Raw genomic sequence first — 10,261 nt, forward strand, 5'->3', positions numbered from 1 at the left:
ATTGTACCTAATTTCTACATTTGCTTTATGTATATAGTGTAATATATTTTAGTGATTCCTGGCGTTTTGATTTAGAGTGTTCCCAAGTATTTGTAGTATAATAAAATGCTGGTTAGCATTTTACAAATAAAGATTTTTATTTGTGTTCAAACTGTTAAAGGGAAGCCCCGATACAAAACAGGGTGCCTGACTGTGGGTCCTCACCCACACGCTTAAAAGGATTTATCAATATTCTACTGCAGGCACACACGAAAGGTTAATAAAAGGTTTATTTACAAGGGAAGGGCAAATGAGGAAATGTACAACTCAGGGAGAAAAGTGGGAGACAAAGTTTTAAATGTGTCCTACCCGATCCGCGGTTCTGGAATCCCAAATGGCACTGTGAGTGCTGGCTGCAAGCCAGGAGCCATGAAGCCAGGAGGAGAGGGAGCGAGCACCCCAAGGCCCACGTGTTTGGTTTTGATACCCAACCTGGCTGCTTAACTCCACCCTCAGGTCCCAGCCACCTTCCCTTTGGTGGTGACAGTATTCATCATTCCCAATGTCTTGATGGCTTTGGTCTGGAGGGGGGTGGAGTCCACAAAGCCTGCATGGAATTAGCTCAGGACATCCTTTCCCCCTGACAAAATCATTTCCTTAGGTCATTTCCCAATTACTATTGGGAATTACTATTGAATTACTATTTCTTTTAATACATACACATACAGATAATATTCCAGATTCTGATATCTAAATTCAAATTTCCCCAGCAGAAGGGTGATACTAATTTGTTCTCTTCTCCGAAAGAGCGAGAATCCCGATTTCAGCGGGTTCTTATCTCCATGTCATTCTGTCTCCCCATCTTCAAGGCTCTGACGTCACACCGGCACACACTCCTGCTTCCTGCTCCCCCTCTGCGTGGGCCTTTCCCCCCCCCCACTCTCCGCAGCTGCATCTCCCCCTCGCCTGGGCGACCCGCCCCTTGGCCGCGGCTCTGGCCCCAACCCCACCCCGCGCCTCCCGCCTGCCCTGGAGCCTCCGCTCACCATTACCCCGCCTCGGCCGCACCGCCCCTCCGCGCCACCAGGCGGCGCGCGCCACGGCTCCAGCCCTGGTTTCCCCTGAGAGCCTCTCCTTCCTCGACCTCGCCCCGCCCCCTGCGTGTTGACGTCAGGGCACTGCGCGCTGACGCGGGAGCGGCCGTGGGGGCGGAACTGGTGGAGACGCGAAAGCCGGGAGCGCCCGCCCCGGCGGAGCGGGCCCGCGGGCAGAGGAAGGAGAAGTCCTGGGGGCAGCGCGCAGGGGTGAGGGGCGCGCGCGCCGCCTGGTGGCGAGGCGGGGAAGTGCGGCCTCGCGGGGAATCGTGAGGAGGCGCCGGGAGGGAAAGGCCGGGCAGGCGGAGCGGGACGCCCCTTCTCTCACTGTGGGGTGAGCAGCGGGTTTTGGGGGCCCTCTGTGGTGGCGGGTCTTTAAAGCACATGGACGCGATTTGCTGTTGTAATGACTTGTGGAAATTTTGGGTTAGTAGTATTTTCAGAGATGTGGGAGATTCGCTGCATTTCGGTTTGATTTTCTAAACTTCAGCTGCAGCAGGACCGGCGGCCGCGGGCCCGTGAGCACCCGGGGCTGTTCCGCTGGCCTCTGCCCCCACATCCCCACCCTGTACACCCGCACCCACAGCCCTGCTCCCCGCCCCTGCAGCCCTGCTCCAACCACCTGCAGCCCCACCCCACGCGCCTGCTGCCGCTCCTGGCCCTGCACCTGCAGCCCTGCTCCCCGCCCCTGCAGCCCCTCGCCTACACGTGGCTCCTGCCTGTTCAGCTGCTGGGCTCGCCTTGGCACTTGCTTCCCAGGACTCAGGGTGAAGTTCTTGCCTAGGGGAACCTGGTTTCTTCAGGAACCACCCAAAGCGAGGGGAAGGCGAGGACAACTCCCTGCAGGTGGCTGACTGCAGAGCGGTGAGTCAGGGGACCCAGGGCTGGGCGGGCTGGCTGTGGAGAGCTCTGCGCAGGTCATTTTGTGTCCTGGAGGAACATGGGGGTCAGGTCATTCCTGAGTGTGACCCTGTGGGTGCCCAGCGCCCCTGAATGAAAATGTGTCCCCCGTGTTTGCTCCTGGTTCGGCCCTGCTACACTAGGAGGATCCCCCCAGGGTGGGTTTTCTGGGTTCTCCACTCTGTTCCATTGATCTGTGTGTTTTATTTCTGTAGACTTATAATTTGGGGAACGTATTGTAAACTTTTCTGGGGCTGACATCACCTTCCCCAGATCTAGCAGGCAGGAGGGCAAAGCTGTGACCCAGTCTCCCCAAGGTGCAGGTTCTGACCCAGTGGGTTGCATGGTGCCTGGGGCTCTGCATATCTCATGGGGTCTGAGAGGCTGCCCATGCTGGTTCTGGGCCCACATCTGAGGTCTGAGGTGTCACTTACTGTTGTGCAGCTGATGTGGCCATTGAGAGCCTGGAAGAGGGAACTTTGACACCTGGAAACAGCCTCAGGAGGCAACTTTAGACTCTCTTTGAATAGAATCCAGACTTTCCTGAGCCTTGAATGACCAAGAGCCACACGGCTGCCACACTCTGGCTACAATGTTTGGTTTTCAAAAATGGGTTTGTAGTCACCGATTCACTGTACTGAAACCTGTGACCGTCACTATGTGACTAAAGGACACACCCGAGATTCCCACAGCAGGGTCAGCTGGCTGCTATCCCCAATGGGGACGGAAAGTTTCTACATGGGGAATCATCTGAGACACTGAAGGGCCCTTTTCTAAGCTCTGGAGATCTTTTCTCTACTTATGCCTGGCACTAAGAGGATCCCTCCCATTTTAGAAAGTGAATAATCCACAATCACTCATTCACCTGGGAAGTGGACATTTTGTGGATAATCTACTTACTTTTTAATATTTAGAATCTGTTGAACTGATATTACCTCCTCCGTTGTAAAACCTTTCATGCTTGCTTTGAACTCTTCAGGGTAGGAGAAAGAAATTGATGTTTGTTGAGCACCTGCTGGACATTACCTGACCCTGTGCAACAAGTTCATTACTTAAGTTATGTGATCTCATTGATGGCACTATAGAGATATTATTCCTACTCCATAGTTGAAAATCCTAAGGTCCAAAAGAGACCAGGAACCTGTTTTAAGATCATACAAATATGGACAAGGATCAGGGATTTTGGCCTCCATATTTTTGTCCGAGTCAGAGATTGTCAAATGAGGCTATACCGTAAACCCCCTCAACTCCAGGGGGAGGGAGGCATGTGGGTGACCCTGTCCACACTCAGAACAACTCCATGGGTGTTGGGCTTCCTCCTTCATAAGGAAGGAGCCTCAGGTTAAAACAAAAAGTTTAATGTGTCATTGTGTTACATGCAGATGCTGTCTTTAATGTTGCACATGATTTACTTAATAGTTTTAGAAGTAGCTCTAATCCCAAAGGTGATTGCTACTTGTAACACACCGCATTTCAACATAGACTTTTCTGTAATTATTCCCATACAGCAGGCTTAGCTGCTGTACCTACCAGAGGGAATTCCTGCACATCTAGAACAATTGATAAGAAGCGATGCCTCAGCAGTGCCTGCAGGATATTGAGGATAAGACCCCCCCTTTCATTGTTAATGTTTAGATCTGTCTCATCTATACAAGTGGGAAACATACTAGAAGCAGTGACTAGTGTCCTCAGGATGTTGGTGTTCGTGGTGATTGTTTTGTTATTCATGTTCTTTCTGTTGACAAGTTTATCAGTGAACTTGTGTCATTTTGTGATTAGATTTAAAAAAAGGTTATTTACATAGTTCTAAAGTTTAGATTCTTGCCTATCGCTCTCAGTAATTATCTTTCAGTATTGGAGAGCACACATCCATTCTCTGAAATGATCTTGATTATTTTTGTCATTACAATGGACCGAATGTAAAGTTGAGTGTAAAGATGTATATGTCCTACTTTAAAAAAAATGCCCTGGATCGAGGCAGCTCTCTTGCCTGCCTGTGACTGTGCAGGTGTTTCTTTTCACAAACCTTTTGCGTTTGCAGCTCTTTCTGCCCGCTGGTGTCTGTGCACTGTCCTTTACTTACCTTCACTTTTGTCGCAAAGTACAAAAAAATTCTCTGGAGTTGAAAATAGGTCTATTTCATCGTGATACATGTTCTTAAGCATTCTGTGACAAGCGTTTCTCCATCCAAGCACAGGCTGTGATCGCCTCCCATCTTTATTAGGTTTGCCATAGTGGGCATAGGGCCAGCTCCAAACAGCAGCCTTAGCAAAATAAATTTCTTTGCTTTAATAGGTGTACTTACACTGCAAAAAATGAAAGGTGGTACAGGCATACCTTGATGATATTGTTGGTTCAAATCCAGAATACCACAACAAACCTAACATTGCATAAATCAAGTCACTACTTTTTGTTGGTTTCCTGGTGTGAATAAAAATTGTTAGCTCTATAGTGTAGTCTATTAAGTGTGCAATAGTATTTTGTCTAATGAGAAAATACCCTAATTACATATCACCAAGACATGAAGTGAGCATATACTTATGGGAAAATAGCGCTGCTGGACTTGCTCCAGTCCAGGTTGTCACACACCTTCAATCTGTGAAAAGCAGTATCTGATAAAGCAAAGCAAGCACGATGGGGTGTGCCTTGATGGACACTTCTGGGAATGATCCTTTGGGTTTTAATAAAGTATACACATCTGGATAAGTGGACTTCAATTTAATGATGATGTCTGTACATAACTATTTTTTCAGCAGCTATGTCAGCATGGGAGGGTGTGTATTTTTTTAAGATTTATTCATTTATGCATACAAGAACTGGGGCACAGCCCTGATGTGTGGGGGGGTGAGAGGGCCCACCAAAGACAGAGCAGGGAACAAAACAGGCAGACCGACTGAAACACACTGCTGAGGGGAGCAGTGGGCTAACCAGGAGAGTTTGCCACACCATGTGGGCTACTCCCTGGCAGGCAGGGGGAATCGAACTCATGCTGCAGTGGCTGCAGAGAGCCTCATAGTCTGCGTCTCAACCCATTGCGCCACCAGGGAGGCCCGGGAGGGTGTATATTCTTTTCCATGATAGAAAGTACTATGAACACTCAAGGTAGTGAACAAGGGTTAGCTAAGTGCCTGCGGTCCGCCAGGGACTGGGCTATACACACAGCCTCTTTAAAATTCATTGTGGTCCTTTAAAAATGTCAAAAACTTATAGCTATCGTTGGTTGAATCTCAGTTGTAAGTAGAAAATAGGGAGTTTAGTTTTTATTATGCTATTGAACAGCTGCAGAGGAAACACATATGACTTGACTTCTGGCTAAATTCTTCCCCAGCCTGTAAATGCATGTGTCTGCATTGAAGTAGCCAGTGCTCCCTGCCACCACACTCTGAACCTTTTGCTCCCCAAACTAGACATCACTGTCCACATTTGGGATCATGGTAACATCGCCGTGCTTTATTGCTTTGAATTGTTGGTGTTTTTAAAGATTTATTTTTATTTATTTATGCATTTGTATTTATTTATGCATACAAGAACTCTACCGATTTCTAATTCAAAGTTTGTTTTTCTTTTTGTTTAAATATTTTATTTACTTTTGTGTAGAAGACCTGGGGTGCAGTCAGAGGTGTCGGGTGATGAGAGGATTTACCAGAGACAGAGTGGGGAGCAGAGCAGAGGGATCTAGTGAAATACACTGCTCAGGGGAGCAGTGGGTAATACAGGAGTGGTCTGCGGTGCCCTATGTGGATTAGCTCCCTGGCCGGGGGTCTAACTTAGGCTGTATTGTGGGCCATTGTGGTGATAGTGCTGAAACTTAAGCCCTAGTCTACCAGGGAGGTCCTCAAAGTTTGTGCTATTGCTTGGACATCCTCAGTGGCCATTTTGTTCTGGTGGGTTTAGTGAACCTCCTCTACTGTTTGTTCCCAATATTTGGTGTTGAGTTTTCATGGTTTCCACACTGTGGAAAATAAGCTAAGGTCATACATGTAACAACACCAAAAGTAGCCTTTCACTTGAGACTGCAGGTAATTAATTTTATAGAACAACTTGTAGGGTGTTTATTTATCCTTAGTGTACATTGGAAAGATTGTGACATTTGCAGTGACAGGTGCCGGTTTTCCTTAAGAACTGGAAGAGAACAAGAAGAACATTTACAGGGGCCTCCCAGTGGTGCAGTGGCTTGAGCGCCACGCTGTGAAGCTGTCTGCAGCTTCTGCAGTGTGGGTTCGATCCCTGGCCAGCCAGGGAGCAACCCACAGGGTGAAGCCGACCTCTCCTGCCTTGCCTGCTGCTCCCCTCAGCAGTGTCTTTGATCCGTCTGCCTGTTCTGCTCCCCGCTCTGTCCCTGGTGAATTCTCTCACCCTCCCGTGCCTCTGACTCCACCCCAGTTCTTGTATAAATAAATCTTTGTTTTTCGTGGTACCCTCCCCGGCGGCCAGGGAATGAACCGGCGCTGCAGAGGCTGTGGGCAGCCTCACAGCCCAGCGCTTAACTGCAGAGCCACCAGGGGAGGCCCCAAATAAATCTTTTTAAAAAAGATTTATTTATTTATTTATTTATTTAAGATCCAGGGTACAGACCAGATGCGTGGGACGGTGAGAGGATTCACTAGAGCCAGAGCGGGGAACAGAACAGGCAGACTGATGAAATACACTGCTGAGGGGAGCAGCGGGTGACACAGGAAAGGTCTGCCGCGCCATGTGGGACCCTCACCGACTGGCCGGGATTGAACCGGCACTGCAGTGGCTGCAGACAGCTTCCCAGCGTGGCACTCAACTGCCTGCGCCACCAGGGGAGGCCCCTAAATCAATCTTTTTTAAAAAGAAGAATCTTTACAATTTAAAGATCATAGTTTTTGTATTGAGAATTTTTATGTGAACGAAGCAGGCTGAGGTCTGAGTATCCCTAACATACCAATGCTGTGCTCATGTTCCGGGAAGACAGTCTCTTCTGTGAGCAGGGTATCTGGGTGTTTCTGCTGAAATGAATAAATCTTATGTGATCTTATGGGAACCACAGATAATTAATGGATATGTAGAAGGTACCTTAGTTAAGACTGCAGGGAAATAATCAAGGGTTCAAACGAGTGGCCATCGTGTACGGTTCCCTTAAATGTCTATGAATGAAACCTTGTGGTTTTGTATCACTAATCAGGGATGAGGAAGGTTGTGGCTTCCACCCCAGGCCGCCAAAACTGCTACAGCCAATGCGCTCATGAACAAAAGGGCACTGAGAAGCCGGTGTCTTGTCTTATATGCCTTCCTGTGTAGAACTCAGAACCCCAAAGAAAACTGAGGTGAGTGTCTGAGTTGATGCTTGTTGAGCAGCAGACCAGGTCAGGTTGCCAAGGAGCAGCCCTTCAGCCGTGTTCCTCTTACACCTGGGAATCACAGAGCTGTAAGCATGAGGCAGCTTTGGAGCTGCAGCTGCCTAGTCCTTTTCCTGTCAGAATCACATCTGATAATCACATTATTTACTCTCTCAATGAAATCTTTTTGAAGTGTATTGCCTACCATGCAGAAACTCTTTACCATGATAGGAAGGTGAGTGTGTACCTTGATTCTTCCAGCTTCTCAATAGATCAGGTGGGCACTGCTGACGCCTCTCCCCTGAGGCGGGCACTGCTGACGCTTCTCCACTTCCTAGTCCTGCCAGTTGCTCTTCCTGCTATTTTCTCAGGCTGTCTCCAGATTATGCTGACTAAACACGAGTTTTTTCTTTCATTAGGTGCGGCGGGCTGTGCTACCCATGCTGTCTCTTGACAAGGTCTGGGCATTGGGGGAGACTCCCGAGAAGAGGGGAGTTCCTGCACTTCCCAGAAGACCTGAACTAGGGAGTCTCCATGGCAACGCCTGCTAATGCTCTCCTGTCTGTTCTTGGTTAATGCAGAAGTAAGTTAGTTATAAATTGGCTTGTAAAAACCTAATTCAGACCTAGGCGATAATTGGTTTATTGTTCTTACGCTCGAATCATTACTAAAGAAAGTAAAAAATGCTAAAGGTATAGTCAGGAAAGAAACGTTTTGGCACTGAGAATTATGGAGAACAAGCTGCCCTGAACCAGCTGTGCTTGGAAACCGTAGCCTAACCCAGGGGGTATGTGTTTGCGGCAGCAGTACATTTCCTGGTGTGTGCAAAGGGTCAGTAGTTCACAGGCTGTGTGGAGGTTAGGTATTTATAGTGGAGAGTTAGACTTCCGTAGAACTAACATAGATTTGATGAGTTGCTTTAGGCCACTTTGAAGTAATTGATAAATTAGCCAGGTTAATTGAGTGCTAAGGAGATAGGTTGATTTCAGTAATAGAATATAGACTAGGGCTTTCACGCCCACTCCAAAACTAGGAAAGTTTAGTAGAATGATTGTCACCAAATGTTGTGCTGTCTGAAATAATTGATCATGTTAGAAAAAGAGCTGGACTAAGAAAAGTAAATGTCCCTGATGTTTTTTAAGGCAACCAAAGAAATGCCCTTTTGGTATGAGACCAAGGGAGTCTCTGTGTGTTCATGAGAAAATATGTAATGATTGTCTTTGTTCTGCTTCAATGCTTATGTTGATGTAATCTCACCACTTGCCTGACTGTATAAATAAAGACCCTCTGAGACCCTCAGCAGGAGATACTTGCACCAGAGAGAGTGTCTGTGTCTACTTCACTCCACTTCCCCTCAACCCCCCAAGTTTTCGCCGATGCCATTCTCTCCTTTCAGGGACTCCTGACACGACATTCAGCAGGAGCGGGTCTCCAGAAATTAGGCCCCATGTGTCTTCTCCTTCCTCACTTGCTTGGGATGCTACAAGGATACAGAAGTACCTTCCTCCAATACGACATATTCTATCATCAAGACATTCTCAGTGGTGTCAGTAGCGACTGGAATAGGGAGCAAACTGATTGTTGGAGACACAGGAAAAGTTTTATGTGTGTGTGTGGGGGGGTATGTATACATATAGTGCATCCACAGATAATTACCTGTGGTATTAAAATTTCATGATTAGGGAAAAAACCTCTTTTTATTTCTTTACCCTTTTTATTTTCCTTCCTAAACTTTAAGATAGTTTAATTTCATTTTCATTTGCTAGTATACTGAGCTAATGTTCCTTTTTGAGAGTCTAAAGTATTTATTGCTTATACATAATGGAACTCTTTGTGTCCTTGTGTAACAGGGTGGTCCCCAGGAAAGGGGGAGGTTCCCTGCCCCACCCAAGGGAGGGTGGAGCTGAGCAGGGAGAGGAGAAGCTGCAGAAGAGACTGAGGAAGGAAGCAGGATGGAGCCAGAAGGAGCCTGGAGGAGGCACATGGAGCCTAGAGACACGTGAAGAAACTGCGCTTGTCTTTTGGTTGTGGACGGGGTGACACAGATGTGGGTGAGACCCGTGGGGAGGTGACCATGGCAGCTTTTATCTTGATGTTGATTTTGCTCTTTTCCTTCCGGGCTTGTCTGGTTGTTTCTGACCCTTTTCTGTGGGTCCCCACTGGAAGAGGCTTTAGACTGTGGCAGGCTTTGGGGCCTTGTTGTGGGCCGATCCCATATGGATGGACTTTTACCCACGAGGGGATGGGTGCTTCATTTAGAAACTAGACTCCTTGCCTTACCTGTGTTGTTTCCTAGTTTTATTAAAGTTCCTTCCCATTAAAGTCTCCTATGTTTTGTGTTGATGCCCTGTAACACTTGGTTCTAGTGCGAAGGTGGCATCAACATCTTGAAGCAGACGGATGGAGAGACGGAATGAAGTGTTGGCGGGGGTGAGGTGAACTATGTGCTGTATTTCATTCCTGAGGAGAGGACACCTGCTCCACCCTTCTGCAGAGAACTGTGAGCTTAGACTATTTCTGCTGCCTGTTCTAGTAATTGTCTATTTTTGGGAAACGACCTAAGGAAATGCTGGAAACACTGATACAATCTACGTATAAAACTGCTGACCAACACCTGCTTTATAGCAACAAGTGTCTGGAAACATCTGCATGAAAACCCTCGGGAACGGGTGAATAATCGCTGTATGTCCATCTGATGACGGGCAGCAGTTCGAGGGGGGACCCGGACTGGGGGGCAGAGGAACGCTGGGGGTCCTGGGGGGACAAAGGCACAGAAACGGCGGAGGCGCCCCCTGGCGGGGAGGCCGTGAAGCGGCGCCGCGGAGAGTGTGATGGCGGCGTCCGAGCGGGGACGGGGTTGGCGCGGGGAGGAGGAGCGGGCGGGGAGGAGGAGCGGGCGGGGCGGGGCGGGGACGGGCAGGGAAGGCGGGCGCGGGGATGGGGAGCAGGCAGGGCCGGGAAAGGGCGGCAGGACGAGGGTGGAGC

The 10,261-nt window shown here is 48.4% G+C and overlaps 1 long non-coding RNA gene across 1 annotated transcript; it reads left to right on the forward strand.

Annotated features, from left to right (window-relative positions):
* Window positions 1-1,888: 1,888 nt before the first annotated feature.
* Window positions 1,889-9,889, forward strand: LOC129145039 (uncharacterized). The gene is made up of 3 exons (XR_008550036.1): window positions 1,889-1,937; window positions 7,696-7,859; window positions 9,643-9,889. It is a non-coding gene; the product is annotated as an uncharacterized LOC129145039 (long non-coding RNA).
* Window positions 9,890-10,261: the final 372 nt, after the last annotated feature.

This window comes from Talpa occidentalis, unplaced genomic scaffold, assembly GCF_014898055.3.
Source record: "Talpa occidentalis isolate TD23 unplaced genomic scaffold, MPIMG_talOcc4v2.1 talOcc4.8, whole genome shotgun sequence".
Lineage (NCBI taxonomy): Eukaryota > Metazoa > Chordata > Mammalia > Eulipotyphla > Talpidae > Talpa > Talpa occidentalis.